The following is a 21,905-nucleotide window of genomic DNA, read 5'->3' as shown; positions in this document are numbered from 1 at the left end:
TTCCGGTCACTGAAACCATAGATGAACAGGGACAGGCTTGGAGGCATCATACTGGATTTGATTTTACTATTATAAAAGAGTTAAAGACTGCTGCCTCTCAGTATGGGGCTACTGCTCCATATACTCTTGCTATAGTGGAATCTGTAGCTGAGAATTGGCTCACGCCTACAGACTGGAATACCTTAGTCAGGGCAGTTCTTTCTGGGGGAGACCACTTAATTTGGAAGTCAGAGTTCTTTGAAAATTGTAGAGATACAGCTAAAAGAAATCAACAGGCAGGAAACGGTTGGGATTTTGATATGTTAACTGGTTCAGGTAATTATGCAGACACTCAGGCCCAAATGCAATATGACCCTGGACTGTTCTCACAAATCCAGGCTGCTGCTACAAAGGCCTGGAGAAAACTTCCCGTTAAAGGAGATCCAGGGGCCTCGCTCACAGCGGTTAAACAAGGACCCGATGAGCCATTTTCAGACTTTGTGCATAGACTTATGACCACGGCAGGTAGAATCTTTGGAAATGCAGAAACGGGTGTAGATTATGTTAAACAGTTAGCTTATGAAAATGCTAACCCCGCCTGCCAAGCGGCAATCAGACCTTATCGAAAGAAAACAGATTTAACAGGATACATTCGCCTTTGTTCAGATATTGGGCCATCATATCAACAAGGCCTAGCAATGGCCACCGCTTTTAGCGGCCAAACAGTAAGAGATTTCCTCATTAACAAAGGTAAAGATAAAGGGGGATGTTTTAGATGCGGTAAAAGGGGACACTTCGCAAAAGATTGCTGTGAAAACCAAAATAAGAGTCCAGAAGCAAAAATCCCAGGCCTTTGCCCAAGGTGTAAAAGAGGAAGGCACTGGGCAAACGAATGTAAATCTAAAACTGACAGTCAAGGAAATCCTTTACCCCCCAGGCAGGGAAACGGGATGAGGGGCCAGCCTCAGGCCCCGAAACAAGCATATGGGGCAGTCAGCTTTGTTCCAGCCAGCAACAGCAATCCATTTCAAAACTTAGTAGAGCAACCCCAGGAAGTGCAGGATTGGACCTCAGTTCCACCTCCCACACAATACTAACACCTGAAATGGGACCGCAAACCTTAAATACCGGAATATATGGACCCTTACCACCTAACACTTTTGGGCTACTTTTAGGAAGAAGTAGTGTCACCATGAGAGGCTTACAAGTCCTCCCTGGAGTTATCGATAATGATTATGAAGGAGAAATTAAAATTATGGCCAGAGCTATTGATAGTATTATTACTGTCCCTCAAGGAGTTAGAATAGCTCAGTTACTCCTGCTACCTTTGGTTAAAACAGATAATAATATCCAATACTCTAATAGAAATATAAAAGGTTTCGGATCATCAGATATATATTGGGTGCAACCAATTACAAATCAAAAACCCTCTCTAACCTTATGGTTAGACGGGAAGGCATTCACTGGACTAATAGACACAGGGGCTGATGTAACTATCATTAAACAGGAAGATTGGCCCTCTCATTGGTCTACCACAGAAACTTTAACTCACTTGAGAGGAATTGGACAAAGCAGTAATCCTAAACAAAATTCTAAATACCTAACATGGACAGATAAAGAAAACAATTCAGGCCTCATTAAGCCATTTGTCATCCCTTACCTACCTGTTAACCTTTGGGGGCGAGATCTACTCTCTCAAATGAAAATTATAATGTGTAGTCCAAATGATATAGTTACTGCACAAATGTTAACTCAAGGATACACCCCTGGTAAAGGTCTTGGAAAAAGAGAGAACGGTATCCCACAGCCTATACTGGTTTCAGGACAACTTGATAAAAAGGGGTTTGGAAATTTTTAGTTCAGGCCACTGACATACCTGCACCCAAAGGTGCACTGACCCCATTACTTGGAAGTCAGATGAGCCCGTTTGGGTTGATCAGTGGCCTTTACTCAACGATAAACTAAATGCTGCCCAACAGTTAGTGCAGGAACAACTAGCAGCAGGACATATTGAGGAAAGTAATTCCCCTTGGAATACACCTATTTTTGTTATTAAAAAGAAGTCTGGTAAATGGAGACTCTTACAAGATTTAAGAGCAGTAAATATCACTATGATCCTTATGGGTGCCTTACAGCCAGGATTGCCTTCACCGGTTGCGATTCCTCAAAAATATTTTAAAATCATTATTGACCTTAAAGATTGCTTTTTTACAATTCCCCTTCACCCTGCTGACCAGAAAAGATTTGCATTTAGTCTTCCATCTACAAATTTTAAACAACCAATGAAGCGCTATCAATGGAAAGTCTTGCCTCAGGGTATGGCCAATAGTCCTACCTTGTGTCAAAAATATGTAGCTGCCGCTATAGAGCCAGTCAGAAAAACATGGGCACAAATGTATATTATACATTATATGGATGATATTTTAATAGCAGGAGAAATTGGCGAACAAGTCTTACAGTGCTTCGCCCAACTCAAACAAGAGTTAACAGCAGCCGGACTACAAATAGCCCCAGAAAAAGTACAATTACAAGATCCATACACTTATCTTGGTTTCCAGATTAATGGACCCAAAATCATTAATCAAAAGGCCGTTATACGTCGTGATCATTTAAAAACTTTAAATGATTTCCAAAAATTACTGGGAGACATAAATTGGCTTCGACCGTACTTAAAGCTCACCACAGGAGAGTTAAAACCTCTTTTCGATATATTAAAAGGGGACTCTAATCCAAAATCCCCCAGGTCCATTACTAAAGAAGCATTAATAACACTCCAACAGGTGGAACATGCCATTGCAACACAATTTGTTACCGGTATTGATTATTCTCAGCCATTAATATTCCTTATTTTTAACACAACAATAACCCCTACTGGCCTATTTTGGCAGAACAATCCCATTATGTGGGTACACCTGCCCTCCTTCTCTAAAAAGGTTTTGTTGCCTTATTATGATGCCATAGCTGATATAATTATCTTGGGAAGAGAAAACAGTAGAAAATACTTTGGAATAGAACCCTCTACCATTATACAGCCCTACACTCAATCACGCATCCATTGGCTGTTACAAAACACGGAAGCCTGGCCAATTGCTTGCGCTTCTTATACTGGCGCGATTGACAACCATTACCCACCTAACAAACTTATTCAATTTTGTAAACTTCATGCGTTTGTATTTCCTCATATTACCAGTAAAGAACCTCTCAATGACGCATTACTAATTTTCACTGATGGATCTTCCACAGGACTTGCCGCTTACACTTACAATAATGTAGTCGTTAAATTCCAGACCGCTTATACATCAGCTCAGCTGGTCGAATTGCAAGCTATAATTGCAGCACTATCAGCTTTTCCTTGTCAGCCACTTAACATTTATACAGACAGCGCCTACCTGGCCCATTCAATACCCCTGTTAGAGACCGTGTCTCAAATTAAACATATTTCAGACACAGCTAACCTATTTTTACAATGTCAACAACTTATCCAAAAAAGGACTACTCCCTTTTTTCTTGGGCATATTAGAGCACATTCAGGATTACCGGGACCTCTAACACAAGGTAATGCAACAGCTGACACGGCAACAAAAACCATAGCCACAGTCACTATAGACAATTTGCAACAAGCGCAAAAAGCACATGCCTTACATCATTTAAACGCTCAAACCTTTAGACTTATGTTTAAACTTACCAGAGAACAAGCTCGACAAATAGTTAAACAATGCGCCAACTGCATAACATATTTACCTGTTCCCCATCTAGGAGTTAACCCCCGAGGACTCATCCCCAACGAAATTTGGCAAATGGACGTTACTCACCACTCAGAACTCGGTCAACTAAAATATATCCATGTATGCATAGACACCTATAGTGGATTCATCAGTGCAACTCTCCAAACAGGAGAGGCCACCAAACATGTCATAGCTCATTTATTACACTGCTTTTCTATTTTAGGAATACCCAAACAAATCAAAACAGATAATGGCCCCGGTTATATAGCCAAAACCTTCTTACAATTTTGTAATACCCTACAAATTAAACATACCACAGGCATTCCCTATAATCCCCAAGGACAAGGTATAGTAGAAAGAGCTCATCTGTCATTAAAAACTATTATCACAAAATTAAAAGGGGGGAGCTGGTACCCCGTGAAGGGTACCCCCAGAAACATACTCAATCATGCCCTGTTTATCCTTAATTTTTTAAATTTGGACAGTCATGGAAAATCGGCTGCCGACCGTTTCTGGCATCCTGAATCTCAAAAACAGTTTGCAATGGTAAAATGGAAAGATCCACTTGATAGTTCATGGCATGGCCCCGATCCAGTTTTAATCTGGGGAACAGGCTCAGTATGCATCTTCTCACAAAAAAATGATGCAGCCAGATGGCTGCCTGAAAGATTGGTAAGACAAATAAATCATAACCATTGTCAGTCCAGGGAAGATAAATCTCCCTGAGAAGTTTTTTCCTTCTTGTTTTTCAGAAAATGAAGCCTAACATGAAATTCCTTTGGAGAATAATCACTCTATATAACATAGTGACAGTCTATGCAGGTTTTGGTGACCCTCGTAAGGCAAAAGAATTATTACAAAAACAATACGGCCAGCCTTGTGACTGCAGAGGGGGACAAATATCTGAACCTCCGTCAGATAGAATCACCCAGGTGACCTGCATGGGGAAGACAGCTTACCTAATGCCAAACCAGTTATGGAAATGTAAGTCTACCCCAAGAGATACCTCACCTAGCGGGCCGCTCCTAGAATGCCCTTGTAGCTCTTTCCAATCTTCTGTACATAGTTCCTGTTATACCTCCTATCAACAATGCAAATCAGGCAATAGAACATATTATACGGCCACGTTACTAAAAACAAAAACAGGAGGCATCAATGACGTACAAGTATTAGGATCCACTGATAAACTTGTACAATCTCCTTGTAACGGCCAAAAAGGAAAGCCTGTTTGTTGGAGCACTACCGCCCCCATTCACATTTCTGATGGAGGAGGCCCATTAGATATTGCAAGAATTAAAACCGTCCAGAAAAAATTAGAAGAAATTCATAAAGCTTCATATCCTGAACTTCAATATCACCCTTTAGCCCTGCCTGAGCTTAGAGATAATTTTAGGCTCGATGCCAAAACCTTTAATATCCTCAATGCTACTTACAATTTACTTCAAATGTCCAATACAAGCCTGGCCCACGATTGTTGGCTTTGTCTTAAAATGGGCCCCCCTATTCCTTTAGCCATACCTAACCTTTCATTGCCCTATGTCAATTACTCAAATGAATCCTTAGTAAATAATTCCTGTCCTATTACCCCCCCCCCCTTAGTTCAACCGATGACGTTTTCTAATTCCTCTTGCTTCTTTTCACCATCATATAATAACACTAAAGAAATTGATTTAGGCTATGTTGTGTTTGGCAACTGTACTTCCATAATCAATGCCACCAACCCTTTGTGTGCTATAAATGGCTCGGTTTTCATTTGTGGAAACAACATGGCATATACATATCTACCTACAAATTGGACAGGGCTTTGTGTTCTGGCCACTCTTCTCCCCGACATTGATATCATCCCTGGAGATGAACCTATCCCCATCCCCGCTATTGAACATTTTATTTATAGACCGAAACGAGCCATACAATTTATTCCCTTGTTGGCTGGACTAGGAATCACCACTGCTTTTACTACAGGAGCCACAGGCCTAGGAGTCTCGCTAACCCAATATACTAAATTATCCAATCAACTAATCTCAGATGTACAGACCTTATCCAGTACTATACAAGATTTACAAGACCAAGTAGACTCGTTAGCTGAAGTAGTTCTCCAAAATAGAAGAGGTCTAGATTTGTTAACGGCAGAACAGGGAGGGATATGTTTGGCTTTACAGGAAAAGTGCTGTTTTTACGCCAACAAATCCGGAATCATCAGAGATAAGATAAAAACTTTGCAAGAAGAACTAGAAAAGCGCAGAAAAGGCCTGGCCGCCAATCCACTATGGACTGGACTCGATGGACTTCTCCCCTATCTCCTGCCATTTCTTGGTCCTTTACTCACTCTTCTACTTTTCCTCACTCTCGGGCCTATAATCCTTAATAAGCTTATGGCATTTGTCAGACAACAAATCGAGGCCTTCCAGGCCAAACCTATACAGGTTCATTATCATCGCCTTGAGATGACTGAAAATGGTGAGTCTTATTTACCTTAATAAGACCACCTCCCCTGTGTGCTGAACTGGACAGTCAATGACGGGTAAGAGGACACTATCTCCATCGGAGCCTAAGACAGGAGGGCCGCCCTTGCTGCTGCCTTATCCCATGACGGGCCTAGAAGGTGGGGGTGAGTTGACCCAACCTAAGACAGGCGCAGTTCCCGAGGGGTTTTCTTGTCATAAAAATATAAAAAGGGGGACCTGTCCGGAGCTGCACGCCCCGGCCATAGCGAATAATAATTAAGGATTAAACGCCTGAGCTATATTCATTTTCACCCCACACCTTCTCCCTAGATTTACCTTCTTCCCTGTATTAATACCGCCATTAAAAGATGGCGCTCTTCCCGCTTCTTCTTCATTCATTTTTCCCGCGCCCGCGAAAAGACTACTTGACTGCGCAGGTGCAACATGACGTCCGACCGGAGAAACCGAGGCTTATCTGGCCACTCCTTCCTTTTTTAGGTCATTTCCGCCTTAGCCCAACCCCTTCCCCTCCAAATGTATATAAGGCATTGCATTACCGCCATTAAACGAGACTTGATCAGAGCACTGTCTTGTCTCCATTTCTCGTGTCTCTTGTTCCCCAAATTCCCACCCCCTCCTCCAGGGCCTACACTGACTATCCCGCGGGCCGGGATATTTAACTATGGCTATTCTAAGTTTTTGTCATCCACAGTTTTGAATTCTTCTCTAAAAACATTTACAATCAGATTAATGGAAAAGATTCTAACAAATACTCTTAAATACAGGTTTCTGTTAACTTTAAGATCAATGGACGAAATAAAAATGTCCAGATCTCTAATAAATAAATTGATGGGTTCGTGAAACTAGTAATCAAGATCAATCAGGTCAAAATTAATTACATGAATTGAGTAATTGATAAAGATGTTTTTGGCCAGGCATGGTGGCTTATGCCTGTAATCCAAAGACCAGTGGATCACGAGGTCAGGAGATCAAGACCATCCTGGCTAACATGGTGAAACCCCATCTCTACTGAAAATACAAAAAAAATAGCTGGGCATGGTGGCGGGCATCTGTAGTCCCAGCTACTCGGGAGGCTGAAGCAGGAGAATGGCATGAACCCAGGAGGCGGAGCTTGCAGTGAGCTGAGATTGTGCCACTGTACTCCAGCCTGGGCAACAGGGCAAGACTCTGTCTAAAAAAAAAAGAAAAAGAAAAAGATGCTTTTAATGGCCAGGCATGGTGGCTCACACTTGTAATCCCAGAACTTTGGGAGGCTGAGGCAGGTGGATCACTTGAGGTCAGGAGTTCAAGACCAGCCTAGCCAACATGGTGAAACTGCATCTCTACTAAAAGTATATAAAATTAGCCAGGTGTGGTGGTGAGCACCTGTAATTCCAGTTACTCAGGAGGCTGAGGCAGGAGAATAGTTTGAACCCAGGAGGCGGAGGTTATAGTGAGCTGAGATCATGCCACTGTACTTCAGCCTGGGTGACCAAACAAGACTCCAACCCCCCCAAAAAAATAATATTTGTATAACTTTTATTTAAAACTTTGTTGATTCTTGTCTTAAATGTTTTGTTCTCCAGACTTAAGAAAATTTTTTCTCTTTATCTATAATTTACAGCAATTTGATAAAGTATACTTTTTTAAACAAAGATAAAAGCATTTGGTTTTTTCTCCTCACTTGATTCTTCCAGAATTCAAAAACTATTTGTGAGTATTCTTATGGCAGTAGGATTATTTGCCTAAGTGCAATGAAAATCCATTCCCTTCAGCAGGGCACAATGGCTCATGCCTGTAATCCCAGCACTTCGGGAGGCCAAGGCGGGTGGATCACTTGAGGTCAGGAGCTCAAGACCTGCCTGGCCAACATGGCAAAACCCCATCTCTACTAAAAAAAAAGTACAAAAATTAGCTGATCATGGTGGCTCATACTTGTAATCCCAGGTATTCGGGAGGCTGAGGCAGAAGAATTGATTGAACCTGAGAGGCAGAGATTGCAGCGAGCCAAGATCACACCACTGTACTCTAGCCTGGGAGACAGAGCGAGACCACATTTCAAAAAAAAAAAAAATCCATTCTCTTTCTATAGTGGAATATAATTGATTACATTACCAAGGCTTTGACTAAAATGTCATATTTGAAGAATGCATAAAATGCCTGACTTCAAGAGTTACCAGCCTTACAATGAGTACATTAAAATTGTTATTTCCTGGCACAGGAACCTTAAAACTGTGAGCAAAATCTAAAGTCTGCCTTAGTTTGGCTTCCCAGTCTCAAAGTTTTAAATCTGAGGTTCTTATGTGATCAATGTTAAAATTTTTAAAACCTATGTCTCTAAAATAAAGTTATAATATGCCTCTTAATAAATAACTTTGTACATTGTGTTTGAGTTCTTGTTGTTTACCTATAGACTAGTATAGACCTAAATTCTTCTGGGTTTCTCTAATTCAGCTTTCCCTCATAAAATTACCAAAACATGAACTGTTCTATTCCTAAAGGTGAAAGTAGACAAATTTTAAGGAACATGTCTCATGCCTGATATATGTGCCACACAGATAGCTGACCAAACGGCCTGATGCCATAACCAGAGGCATTCAAACTGCACACCAGAATGAGAAATTGATGTTATTCATGCGATAGACAGCTTTTCCTAAGATATCAGAACAAGACCTCATATCGGAATGAGACTACCTTAATGTTACTTTTTCTCCTTTGAAAAAAATAGTGCTGCAATTAAAATTTCACAGTCAGTAGCAATTTGAGGTAACTTAACAAAATGTGACATAAGAAATTCTTTTAGTCCACCTAATGGGCAGTTTTGAGAATATTCCTAACACAACGTTTTGTTCAAGTTGTACTGGTGGTCCCTTTTGTAGAGTTGACATTCTCCATTTTAATTCAGTCCAGCCATAAATTGCTACTTGATGGCTACAACAGGTCTCACCCATCTTCCCCCATAGTCTTTTGATTTTGCATTTATTTGATTTGATTTGATTTGTCTAGTTTGTTGCCCTTAGGCTTGGGCTTTTAGTTCAAAACCATTGTACACACTAAATTTATTATGTTCTTGATAAATTTTGTGTTATAATTTTAAGTTTTGTCCTTTTTACCTGTCTAACCTTTGTAAAGCTAGCTTTACCAACTGGATCATGTTAGCACAACCCTTTAGGATGATTTATAGTAACTATGGAACTAGTAAGATGGAGCTTGATATTGGAGTCCAGAAAAGCCTACCATAAGAAAATTTTTACTTCTGGCTTCTTTGTTGCTCAAATGTGGTCCAGGTCCTGACCTTCTCCCTGATGTAGGACAGAGACAATGGCAACTGGTCCATCCCAGCACCACTGGACAATTAAGCCTAATTTCAATATGGTTGATCAGCAATGGTTTTGAAGAAAGATCTTGATCAAAAGGAAGACACAAGAAAGAAGATTATGCAAATTGGGCCATTCCTATTATACCCGACTAAATCCAAATTGAAGGGCACAGGGGGAAAAAAATTGGGGGCACATAACACCTGCTCTAAGAATTACATTTTTCACAATCCCAACTGCTGAAACTGCCTGTTGTAACCTGAAACCAGTTTTATCTAACAGCTACTGAAACAATCTGCTGTGACTCTACCCACCACCATCCCTCACTAATCAGAGCCATCAGCTCTCCAAAACTTTACTAGTGCAAAATAACTTTCTTTCAAAATGATACATAACGTTTATCCTTTTTGTAAAACCTCCCATGTTTTCTTTGTTCTTTGGACAGACCTAAGACTACCCACTCTGTGTGTATGCTCCAATTTGCAATTCTTCCTTCCAAATAACATATTTTAAATTTAGAGGTTCATCTCTAATCTTTTATTTTATCTTCTATTTGACATTGACAAACTGAAAGCTCCCTCCATTCCATTTCTCTGACACCTCTAGTGTGCCATCCTCACCTGCTTGCAGAGCTGGCTATAGGCAATGGGAAGCGGGACAGCAGGGAGGAGGCATGCCGTTAGTTCATCAGCAGCACACAGACCCCCAACTCACATTCACTGGACAGAATTTAGTCACGTGGCCATGTCAACCTGCATGTAGTCCAGCCTTGTGCTCTGAAAGAAGAGGAAACTGGAATCTGGTCGACCACTAGCAGCCTTTCTATCTTTTGGCACTGAATTCTGGAGTATCCCATGCCTTGTTCTTCTACATCACTAATTTTCTATGTATGTTATCATGATACTAATCCTAATCATTAAGTTATTTAGTGTATTTTGACAATCATATATTTCATTGCCAAGATCTAATTATTTCATTTCTATAATCACTTGTTCTTGATATACTTTCATTCGTCTTGAGATATTTCCTTCTTCTAAAACCTTTTCTTCAGGCTGGGCGCAGTGGCTCACGCCTGTAATCCCAGCACTTTGGGAGGCCGAGTCAGGTGGATCACTTGAGACCAGGAGTTTGAGACCAGCCTGGCCAACATGGTGAAACCCCGTCTCTATTGCAAATACAAAAATCAACCGGGCATGGTGGTGCTGCGCCTATAATCCCAGATACTCAGGAGGCTGAGCAGGAGAATCGCCTGAAGCCGGGAGACAGAGGTTGCAGTGAGCCGAGATCGCGCCACTGCACTCCAGCCTGGGCACCAGAGCGAGACTTCATCTCAAAAAGTAAAAGTAAATAAATAAATAAAATCTCTTCATTCAATTAACTCTATTTCCTTGGTGCCGGTATTCAATTGTGACTTTTCTCACAATTGTTTGTGTCTTGTTTGAATACCTATCTTTGACTTAAGGTTCTCTAAGATCCTTCAGTGAGCATTATCTTTGTTACCTGCAAGCAGTGAAGGCTGTCTCCAGGGCAGGGGAGATGGAGAGAATGCTACTGGGCTGAGTGTGCCAGTAGTTAGTGTTCTATCCATGGGAGGTCCCGAGTGCTTCTGGGGCTACCCTCACACTCCTATTGAAGTGCCCGCTCCCAAAGTTGCCTGCTGCTGGGTGAAGGAGGGACAGAGCCAACAATCTCAACTCTGGTTCCTGTCAATGAAAGAAAAAAATCAGGCTTTTTGATCATTAAAGTTAGTAAGTCTCACTGAGTATTGTAACCTAGCAGAGCCTTTCACAGGATTTCTGTTAGACTGCTCCAAAGCAATGTGGCAGCCCACAGCTTCTATACTGGCGGTGGAGTTTTTGCATATGCTTAGAAGTTACATTAGAGCAGAATCTCCTCAATGTTTGGGTGCACCTGGTTATAGATTATAGAGGCATAATCTCTACATTATGTAATTATGTAATCTCTAATTATATAAGTTACCCTGGAGTAGAATCTCCTCAAAGTTTGGGTACACCTGGTTATAGATTATAGAAGCATAATCTCTCTCTTGAACATTGTCTTATGTACAACAAGAGGCAAAGGCTAGGATCAATGAACTTATCTTTTTCTTAAAATGTAGTGATTTAGGCAAGAGAGATGGCAGCCTGTGCACTATTCTACTTATCATCTTCAGGGCATTCTTCTGGAGGGCTGCACTCAGCCACTGAGTCAGGGACTTTGTGAAATTCTGCTGGCCAGAAGAATAAGCAAACATGGCTTCGTATGTGTAGTATTTTGTCTCACGTTCCCAAGAGGTTTGTCTGCTATGGCTCCAGGGCCCTCTGCTCTTTCTACGTGCCTCCTCCCTGCTGGGAGCACTCCATGAGCCCCCACCACTTTCTCACCGGCCCTCCACTGCACACGGTGTGGGCTAGAGTTTCCTCCGCTCACCAAATCCCATCTTTCATCCTTCAAAGAGTCCTTGTATTTTCTGGACCATTAAGGGTAATGTGATAGGATTCTGGGGATGCAGGGAAAGAGACGAGCCATGAGTCTCAAGTCCATCTCACCGCCACCCCATCATATTGTTCAGAACAACATTCCTACTTCTAGCCAGAAGCCGTGGCAAATATTTGGTGCAATTTTGAGGAGGAATCAGACAGAGGCAAAGAAAACAGCTCCTTGGTATCAGCTTCACTGACTGCTGGTCAATGCATAGCAATTGCCAGAAGCACAACTTCTGTGAGGTTAAAGCTAAGGCAGGCAAGTGTCCCATCAGAAGGACATTGTAACACTGTGCCTCTATCCAGGAGCAGTAGTGCCTCCCCTCTTAGAGAGAGCATCAGAAAAACAATTTAGAAATGTGTAACGCTGGCAATTCCAGTCTCTAGGCCTATTTGGAGGCTCCTTCTTCCCCTCACTGTTCATTCCTTGTGCTGGGGTCTCTGTATTTCCCTTCCAGTGCCTTTAGGTCTGGTTTCTGGCACTCCAGTCCTAGATTGAGCATAGGATGGGTCTAAGGAGCACCTTTGCCGTCATACAGGGCATGGAAACCCGTTTCTTGGGGCATCCCTCCAAGCACTCCTTGTTCTCCCCTGGTGCACCATCTCCTCCCCAGTGGCCGGTGCTCCCCGGTCACATTGTCTCCTCCCTGCAGTCCCCCGTCCCCAGGAGCATCACAGGGCTTCCAAATGCCAATTCCACGTGCGGATACGGTACTCACTTACCCTGCTGACTATCCCAAATTAAGTGTGTGTGTGTTTATGTGATATATCATGTGGGGTATGTATGTGGCATATGTGACTATGGTGTATGTGCTGTGTGTATGTGGTATATTGTGTGGATATGTGTGTGTGTTATTGTGTTATGTGTGATGTGTAGTGTGTGAGGTGTGTAGTGCGTGCTGTGTTACGTGATGTGTGTGATGTGTGTATGCTGTGTGTGTATTGTGTGTGTGGTGTATTGTGTAGGGTACGTGAGTGGCGTGTGTTGTGAGTGTGGTGTACTGTGTGGGGTGTGTGTATGCTGTGTGTTATGTGTATGTGGTGTGTGTGGTGTGCTGTGATGTGTGGTGTGTATATGTGGTGTGTTTGTGCTGTATTGTGTGGTATGTGTATAGGGTGTACTGTATGGGGTGTTAGCATGTGTGTCTGTATGTGATGTGTATTCTGTGGTGTGTGTGGTGTGTGTGTGGTGCAGTGTGTGATGTGCATGTGTGGTGTTTGTGGGGGGTGTATTCTGTGGTGTGTGTGTGGTGTATATGGTGTATGTGGCCTGTGTAGTGTGTGTGTGGTCCAGTGTGTGGTGCAGTGTTCGGCGTGTGTATGGTGTGTGTGTGGTGTATTCTGCGGTGTGTGATGTGTGTGGTGAAATGGGTGGTGTGTGTGTGGTGCATAGCGTCTGTGTGTGGCGTGTGTACTGTGTGTGTGTTTGAGTGGAGAGATCCTTCAACCTGAAGGATCCTGAGCCTTTCTCTTCAGGACAGGTGAGGACACCTTAGCTGGTGGCTGTGTTTCCTGCCCTGGGGAGTCTGCTGAGCAGAGCCCCACCATGGCTAGGTGTTACATATGTTCAATATGGCCTTTGACTTCAAAAAAGCGAGCACCCCCATTTCCAGGAATCGCCTGGGAACCATTCCAAAGGAGTTGTGCCAGCCGGGACAGAGCGCTGGGAAGCGGGGCCGCAGGAGCAACTCTGAACAGTCATTGGATGCGCTCTCCAATCAGCTGCTCTCCTAACCTCAAAGCAGACACCAAGAGAGGGAGAGGCTCTGAGCCCATGTGGGTGAAACAGGGTGAGTCACACAAATCTGCTGGACCCTGGTAGTCACGGTAGATGCTGCCAGGAGGCCTCCCTCGTTACTCAGAGTGGGCCTTGAAGTTATGCCTTCCAGCGTGAGGTGCGCGAGCCAAGCAGAGGAGGAGGACTGGTCAGGAGCGGAGAGCTCCCTGTGACAATGGAATGAAAAGGGTGCTGCAGGGCGGGGCCAGGGCACAGTGTAGGGAGGGGAATCCGCAAACCAGGCAGGGCCCTCCAGCCAAGGGCATTAGTTGTGGGCCATCTTTCCTCCCCACCACAAGACTGGGAGTCCTCATCCTTTGCGCTTTGCAGTTTAGGAAGCAATCTCTAAAGAGCACAAAGCCTATTTAACCATGATAAAACTTCAGCTTTAAAGGGGCTGATGTGGCACCCTGGCACTAGAGCCAGGACACATGAGGGAGGAGATCTCTCTTCTCTCACTCAGCGGCTAGCCTCCCTTCTGAGGGCCCACCTCGGACTGACTGGAGGAGACCACTTGGAATGGCAAAGATGGGGGCAATGCAAAGGCCACAAGGATGGCTTCACAGACAGGATGTGGACTTGGCATTGGGCAGACCTGGATTTAAATCCCAGCTCTGCCTCAGTCTGTTTTCCATGAAATGAAGACACTTGTGCAAGGGTGCTGTGAGAATTCCAGTGGCGGAAGTGTACAACATTCCCCACTCGGAGTTGCATGGTCGGGACTGGGTGAACACTGTTACTACCCTTACCCCGTGTGGTGCAGCTGCATCAGGGCCAGCTGCCCTTCTCACAAGTGCCTATGCACAGAGAGCCCCCATTTCACCCCAAAGGACAACAATTCAGAGAATTACCATCTATCAAGCCAGGGGATTCCAATCAGAGGAAGGTGTCACTTCCTGGTAGGACAGCTGGAAGGGCAGGAGCTATTCACTGGGCGTAAGAGGAAGACATGGTACAGGTGGGGCATTTGTGGAGAGCAAGACAGGGAGCAGAGAAGTTTCCAGCAACCTGCTGCTCCCAGAGGAATAGGGCTGCCACACCTGGTATCAGGAAACTGGGGAACGGCCACAGCTCAGCTCTGCCACCCAAGAACCCCACTTGCCACCTGCATAGGAAAAGACAACATTGTGGCCACAGAAGGGTGAGGGGCCCCACAGAACTGGGGATGCCAGGACACTGGGTCCAAGGAAAGCTGCCTTTTGCTCTGGCCTGTGCCTGGAAGCAAAACCATCATCCATAACTCCATCTAAGGATTCTTAGAGCAGATACTAGCTGGACCACAAGGGGCAGCCCAAACCTTTCTGTTCCATCCCATGGCCTAGCCCTTGCTGGCCCACAGCTCACAGAATCTGCTGGGGCTCCCCAGCTCAGGCAGTACAATATTCTGTTGACCATATGCTGACAGGTCAGGCACTGCTCTTCCTAGTTGGACCTGACACTAGTCATGATTTGCTCGCCTATGCAGAAGCCTGTGCATACAACAAAGCTCAGCCCTTCTCCCATGGAGGTGAACCCTTTGTTCCTCCCTCCTGCTTTCACCGCCCCCACGCTACCCAAAGAAGAGGAAGGAAACAGAGTAGCTTTGTCAACCTTTTCTACCCCTCTCCCAGGCAAGAAAAGCAAAAGAAAAACCTGAAGAGCAAGGCTTCTCTCCTGTATCCTCCATCTCGCCTTCAGCCTGTGTCCCTTCTTACTACCCTCTCTCCATTATAACTTGCTCTTTGTACATTTTAAATCAATCAAATTAGCAAAATAAATCATGAAAACTCTATACATGTATAAACATAGTAACATGTAATGCTCATAAGATGCAAGGAGATGGGTACTTTCATAGTGTTGATAGTAGGAATATAAATTGAAAATGCTTTTTTTGGTAATGCAATTTGGCCATTTATATCAAAACATTAAAAATGTTCATCCCTCAGACCCAGGTATTCAGTCTCAGCAATGTATCCTAGAGAAATCTAAAATACACAGTCACAAAGCTCAATGCAAGAAAATGATATCGTCTTGCTAGCTACAAAAGTGGAAAATTGAAAACAATTTCAATTTACAGTATATGGAACTGGTTAAGTAAATAGAGCAATGTGATACAACATTAGACCAGCTCTAAAACAGTGTTTAACCAGAATATTAAACATTCATTTTGTAGTATGAAATGAATATAGCAATGTAATACAACATTGGGTAGACTCTAACATGGTGTTTATTCAGAATTTTTTTGTTTTGTTTTGAGACAGGGTCTGACTCTGTTGCCCAGGCTACAGTGCAGTGGCATGGTCATGGCTCACTGCAGTCTTGACTTCCGCAGGCTCAGGCAATCCTCCTGCCTCAGTCTTCTGAGTAGCTGGGACTACAGGCATACACCACCAATCCTGTCTATTTTTTTATCTATTTATTTGTAGAGATGGGGTTTCAGCATGTTGCTCAGGCTGGTCTTGAACTCCTGAGCTCAAGTGACCTGCCTGCCTTGGCCTCCCAAAGTGCTGACATTACAGGCATAAGCCACTGTGCCTGGTCTGTTCAAAATTCTAAATGTTTACTTTGTAGTGTAAAATACATATGGTAAATTTATTTTAATATGGACCCTACAGAATTTCACATACAGTATAAATCTCAAAGACATTTAAAGGTTTTTTTTTAAATAATAGGAAATTGAATGAAAAGGAATAAAGCAAAATGTTGACTGGTTGTGATCAAGTAATAAGACTGTGTGTTATTTATTTTCATTCATATATTCCTAAATTTTCTAAAAGGTTTATAATGTTTTGAAATTTTTTTAATCTTTGTTTTAAGAAAATCAACTTTTATAGCTTAGAGTGGGTAAATTTGAATTAATATGTTCATTTTGTCAGGAATATTTGCAACCTAAACACACTCTAAACTTTGGCTTTTCTTTTGTACCACCCTGTTGCCATTTACCTAACTATAGTATTCACAGCAAATATGTTTATTATTGTTTCAATCCTCATTGATTGTATCCTATGGACTATGCACCTATTTAATCCTCATACAGAGTGTACTCTGTAAAGTATGCTGTCTGACACTGAAGGTCAGAAAGTTTGAGTTGCTTGTTTAGGATACCACAGGTCATCAGCAGAGCCTACTTGATACTGCCAGTACTTTTCAGATAGTCACTCTATCAGGGCTTTAGTCCACAGTGCTCCTGTGGATGCTAACTCTACCTGGGAATTGTTCTCCTTTTCCTTGAGTCCTCCTGTCTTAGTCTGTTTTGTGTTACTATAACAGAATACCATACCCTAGGTAATTTACAAAGAAAAGAAATTTATTTGGCTCACAATTATGGAGGCTGTGAAGTCCAAGAGCATGGCACCAGCATCTCTGCTTTCATGTTGTATCATCCCATAATAGAAGGTGGAAGGGCAAGCAAGCACATGAAACAGAGAAGGGAGGGGGCCAAACTTGATCCTTTTATCAGAAACCCACTCCTACAAGAACAGCATTAATCCATTCATGCAGGAAAAGCCCTCATGGCCTGGTCACCCCTCAAAGCACCCTCCTCTTAATACCATCACAATGGCATTAAATTACAACATGAGTTTTGGAGGCAATGTTCAAGCCATAGCACTTCTCAAGAAGGGCACCAGCAGAACATGCTTGCGATCGCTCTGAATCTCCATCAGGTCATAGCGTGGAATGAAGGTATCTGGTTTACTCAAGCATCCCTCCCAGGGCCTGAGGTCCGAAAATCGGATTTGCTGTTCCCATCATTGGAAGGCGGAGGAATCCTCGTGGAAGTGCATCTGCCTTCACAGGACCACACCAGGAGCAGGAATTGTAGAATTCACCTCTGCTCTCCCAAGAGAGAAGATAAGGAGAGGGAGGGAAGGAGCACATTTGGTAACTGACATTATTCAACAGAAACTGTTCCTTGGAGACCCTATGGGGCAAGCAGTGGAAGGGACACTAATTTCCATCTGGAAAAGCTACGGCCGGACCTCTAACTTCAAACTCTGGAAGGAAGGTGGGAGCTGACTCCTATTGAGGATCTTCTTGGCACCAGATGCTGGACTGGGTACCTTGCATGGGATGCTGTATTTAATTCTAGTCAACTTATTGAGGGAATGAGACTCCAAAAGGTGAAACACCTTACCCACAGTCATGCAGCTGGTAGGTGACAGAGATGGAGCTGAATCCAGACTCTTCCTCTTATCCAGTCACAAACTGAGACCCTGCATTGCCGTTCGAAGCCATTTGCCTTTCTTCTCAGTGCTCTGGGTGTCCTTTGTGCTCTCTTTCTCTCCCTCTCTCTCTCTCTCTTTCTCTCAGTAACTTCAGACTAGAGAATGGGGTGCTAAGGTCACTGCTAAGGAAGACCAGGGCCTGGGGGTAAATTTTAGTGAGTCAGTAGTCCTCAATACTCAGAGCAGATTATCTTCTTCATGGACAACCATCAGGAGCTTACCATTTGGAGAGAGAGGATGGCTTAACCCTGAATCTCTGCCTGACTGGGATCTCATACCCTGGGGATTCTATAGTGTAAGCTCAGGGAAGGGGTTCTGGTGCCTGAGGAGAGAGAATCCCCTAATTAAGAATGACAGCCAGTTTGGACAATCTCCCTGAATCCCACCAACAAAAGAAACGATGGCTTCCCAATGACATATGACATGGGTCTTAAGATTGACTTAGGTAGAGCAGGAACATGCCGGCGGTGTGGGATAGTGGTCTTCCAGGAGGCAGAGATCAAGCCCCCAGCAGGAGGAAGGGCCCCCCAAGGCTCTCCTTCCTATCTCTATCTCTGGTCAGTATGAGACTGAGTCATTCACTTAGCCAAGGACCAGACAATTAAAGCACAGGAACAGATTCAAGCATATGTATACACCTATTATATGGTAAAGTCATATTATAAGTCAGTGAGGAAAGGATAAGTTCCCTAAAAAATATATTGAGACATCTGGTTATCCATTTTTAAAGAAAATAAAGTTAAATTCCTATCACATACCATGTACAAAATTTCCAGATAGATTGAATATCTAAATATAAATAAACACACACACACACGTATATAGTATTATAAGAAAATATTGTGTAACCTTACAATGAGGATTTCTATTTACATAAAACAGGAAACCTAGGCCAGGTGTAGTGGCTCATGCCTGTTATGCCAGCATCGCTTAAGCTCACAAGTTTGAGACCAGTCTAGGCAATGTGGCAAAACTCCATCTCAAAAAAAAAAAAAAAAAAAAAAATTTAGCCAGGCATGGTGGTGTGCACCTGTAGCATCAGCTATTCGGGAGGTTGAGGTGGGAGATGGCTTGAGCCCAGGAGGTGAAGGCTGCAGTGAGCCAAGATCCCCAGCCTGGGCACTAGAGCCAGACCTTGTCTCAAAAACAAACAAACAAAACAAAAGAACAAAAAACAGGAACTCTAGAACCCATAAAAAGAAAAACTAAATTGATAAATTTGATTACATAAACTTTTTAAACTCCTGATTTTTTAAGTCATTAAAAAGTTTTTTAATAGACTCGAAGAAAATAATTGCAATACATAAAATAGACAAAAGGTTTATATCCCTGATATGAAAAGAGTTTATGAAATTAATAATAAAAAGACAACTGTAAAACAGATAAAGGACACAAAGGGCAATTAACAGAAGAGATTATACAAATGAACAATAGCATGCTACAAGACAACAGTATTGGGATAATGCAAATCAAAATTCATCAGTTTGGCAAACGTTTAAAATGTTGGTACCAATAGTCTAATGTTGATGACACTATAAATTGCTACAATGATTTCGAGAAATAACCTGGCAGTTACTGCTGACATTTTAATCTGGATGCCCTTGGATGCCACTTCTGGGAAAGTCCAGGGGTCACAATCAAAACATTAAGTTACTCTTACATCACAAGCATGCCCTGATCAGAACAGACACAGACAGTAACCAATAAGACTGTACCATACTTAAAAATAGATGTATACGAGTATGCTCCTTATACAGTTGTTTATGTTAGCAAACAAACAAGCAAACCTGGAAACAATCCAAAGTTTCACCTATATGGAGAATAACTAAATTTTGAAGGATCATCAATCTGGAACCACTACAGCTCTTTAAAAGGGAAAAAGAAGGCAAAACTACTATGATTGACCTGGCAGGATATCCACTATAATTGTAAAAAAAAAAAAAATTAGAAAATAAAAATGAACAAAGGAAGTAATTCAATTGCAGCTGCTTCAAACTGAGATGGTAATAACAGCAATTACTTAAGTACAATGTAATTATGTCTTCCTGGGGGTTGGTGACATCTTGGCAAAGTTTATCACGGCAAGAATTGGTTTTGGCTTCTGGGGTTGGAACCTTAGATTTGAGATAGAGAAAACCTTAAAGGAAGCATTCTTGTCCAGAAGCTAAAGTGATTCCCACCCTCCTCTTCCCTGCTACAAAAGGTCATGGCTTTGGGGGGTATTGAGGCACTGAGGTCTGGCATCGACCCTTAAGTCTCTTTTTCCCATAAGGAAAAACACAGGAGTCTCATGCTAGCACTTTAGAGAACCAAGCATGTGGATCTACAGTTCCAGGGAAGTCCCTGACTCAGGGACATCTTCCTCCTGAAATCCCCACATGCAGTCAGGGCCCTGTCATGTGTTCCCATGACTCGCAGTTCTCTTCTTGGTGGCACATACCACAAGGGTCATTTATGTTTGGATATGTATCCCTTTTTCCCTCCATGAGACTGTCAGGGGTTCACCATCATCCCCAGCACCTAGACAGTGCCCAGAGCTTTGCATATACAGGGTAAATATTTACCATGAATAAGTGAAATCAGTAAGGGACTACAAGAACCCAAGATGACTGCAGAGATGTTCCAAGAAATGATCAAATGACAGCCAGAGTGTCGGTCACTCAACTGGTTACGAATGCCTAATATCACTTAACTCCCTCTGTCTTTACCACAGCCCTAGGAGGTGACCACACTTACTGTGCTCACTTTATGACGGGGAAACAGGAGCATAGAGGTTGGGCAACTTTCCAAAGTCACACCATGAGCGATTCCGCAGCACGGGGTTGAACCCAGGCTGTCTGGGTCCAGAGGTTTTGTTCTTAACCACAGTGGGCTGCTGCCTCTCCTCCCTAAGCTAGTGCATCCTGGAGGTCCTCAGAATGACTTGAACTGGCCAGAGGGTCAACCTCTGCTGAAGGAATGAATGGGCCATGAATTTCCAGGAACCTGGGGCCCTGGGGACTGGGAAGGCTGTTGGCTCCCCAAGGGAATGATACAGGGTCAGTCCGCTCTCCTTCTGTGTGGGCCCCTGGACACTGGTCTGGCATTGTCCAGATACCAAAGCACATCCGCATAGCAGGCATCAAACAAATGCAGACCTGCTAATGAGGAAATGGCTAAGACAGGAAGCCATGACCAGAGTACATGCTTCATGCTTCCAGCCCGCATTGGGCAATGGAAGGGCAATTACTCCTCCACCTCTTCACGTGTACAGGGCAGACTTGCCTAGAAGTTCCGAGGCCTTTCTGCCAGCTTGGCATCCTTTCTTCCAGCGTGTTCCCAGGCTGGGTGGGGACGGGAAGAGCCACAAGGATCACAGCAGGATGATTGAGATGTGGCCAATGGGCAATGCTGGAACTGCCACCCTGGCCAGGAGAGCTCACTGTGGAACACTTTCTCATTGTTGACTAGAGAAGAGAAGGTTGGTTTGGAGTTCATTTTGATTTGTTTTTGTAAATTCTCTTTGCTGTCCCAATTTAAGCAAAAAAGAAAATGGAAAGAAGGGGAGTTTTTAATCAAATGGATTTTCACTTGGGCTTTATCATGAACACGGAAATGCTTTGAGAAGTGAAGCCAGCTGGGCTTCTGGGTTGGGTGGGGACTCCGAGAACTTTTCTGTCCAGCTAGAGGATTGTGAATGCACCAATCAGCGCTCTGTGTCTAGCTAGGGGATTGTAAATGCACCAATCAACACTCTGTAAAAATGGACCAATCAGCACTCTGTGAAATGGACCAATCGGCACTCTGTAAAATGGGCCAGTCAGCAGGACATGGGCGGGGCCAAATAAGGGAATAAAAGCTGGCCACTAGAGCCTGCAGCTGCAACGGGTCGCTTTTTGAGCTGTGGAAGTGTTGTTCTGTTGCTGTTCATAATAAATCTTGCTGCTGCTTAGTGTTTGGGTCCGCACCACTTTTAAGAGCTGTAACTCTCACTGC

General features: G+C 43.3%; 1 long non-coding RNA gene across 1 annotated transcript; it reads right to left on the bottom strand.

Annotated features, from left to right (window-relative positions):
* Window positions 1–10,094: 10,094 nt before the first annotated feature.
* On the bottom strand, window positions 10,095–17,202 carry LOC139356087 (uncharacterized). Its single transcript, XR_011607467.1, has 3 exons — window positions 17,025–17,202; window positions 10,966–11,168; window positions 10,095–10,241 (listed from the first exon to the last, which is right to left on the bottom strand). It is a non-coding gene; the product is annotated as an uncharacterized lncRNA (long non-coding RNA).
* Between the last annotated feature and the right edge of the window lie 4,703 nt (window positions 17,203–21,905).

The sequence above is a fragment of the Macaca nemestrina genome, chromosome 9 (assembly GCF_043159975.1).
Source record: "Macaca nemestrina isolate mMacNem1 chromosome 9, mMacNem.hap1, whole genome shotgun sequence".
Classification (NCBI taxonomy): domain Eukaryota; kingdom Metazoa; phylum Chordata; class Mammalia; order Primates; family Cercopithecidae; genus Macaca; species Macaca nemestrina.
Note: the sequence above shows the minus strand (reverse complement) of the source record. Positions and strands in the feature narration are given on the sequence as shown.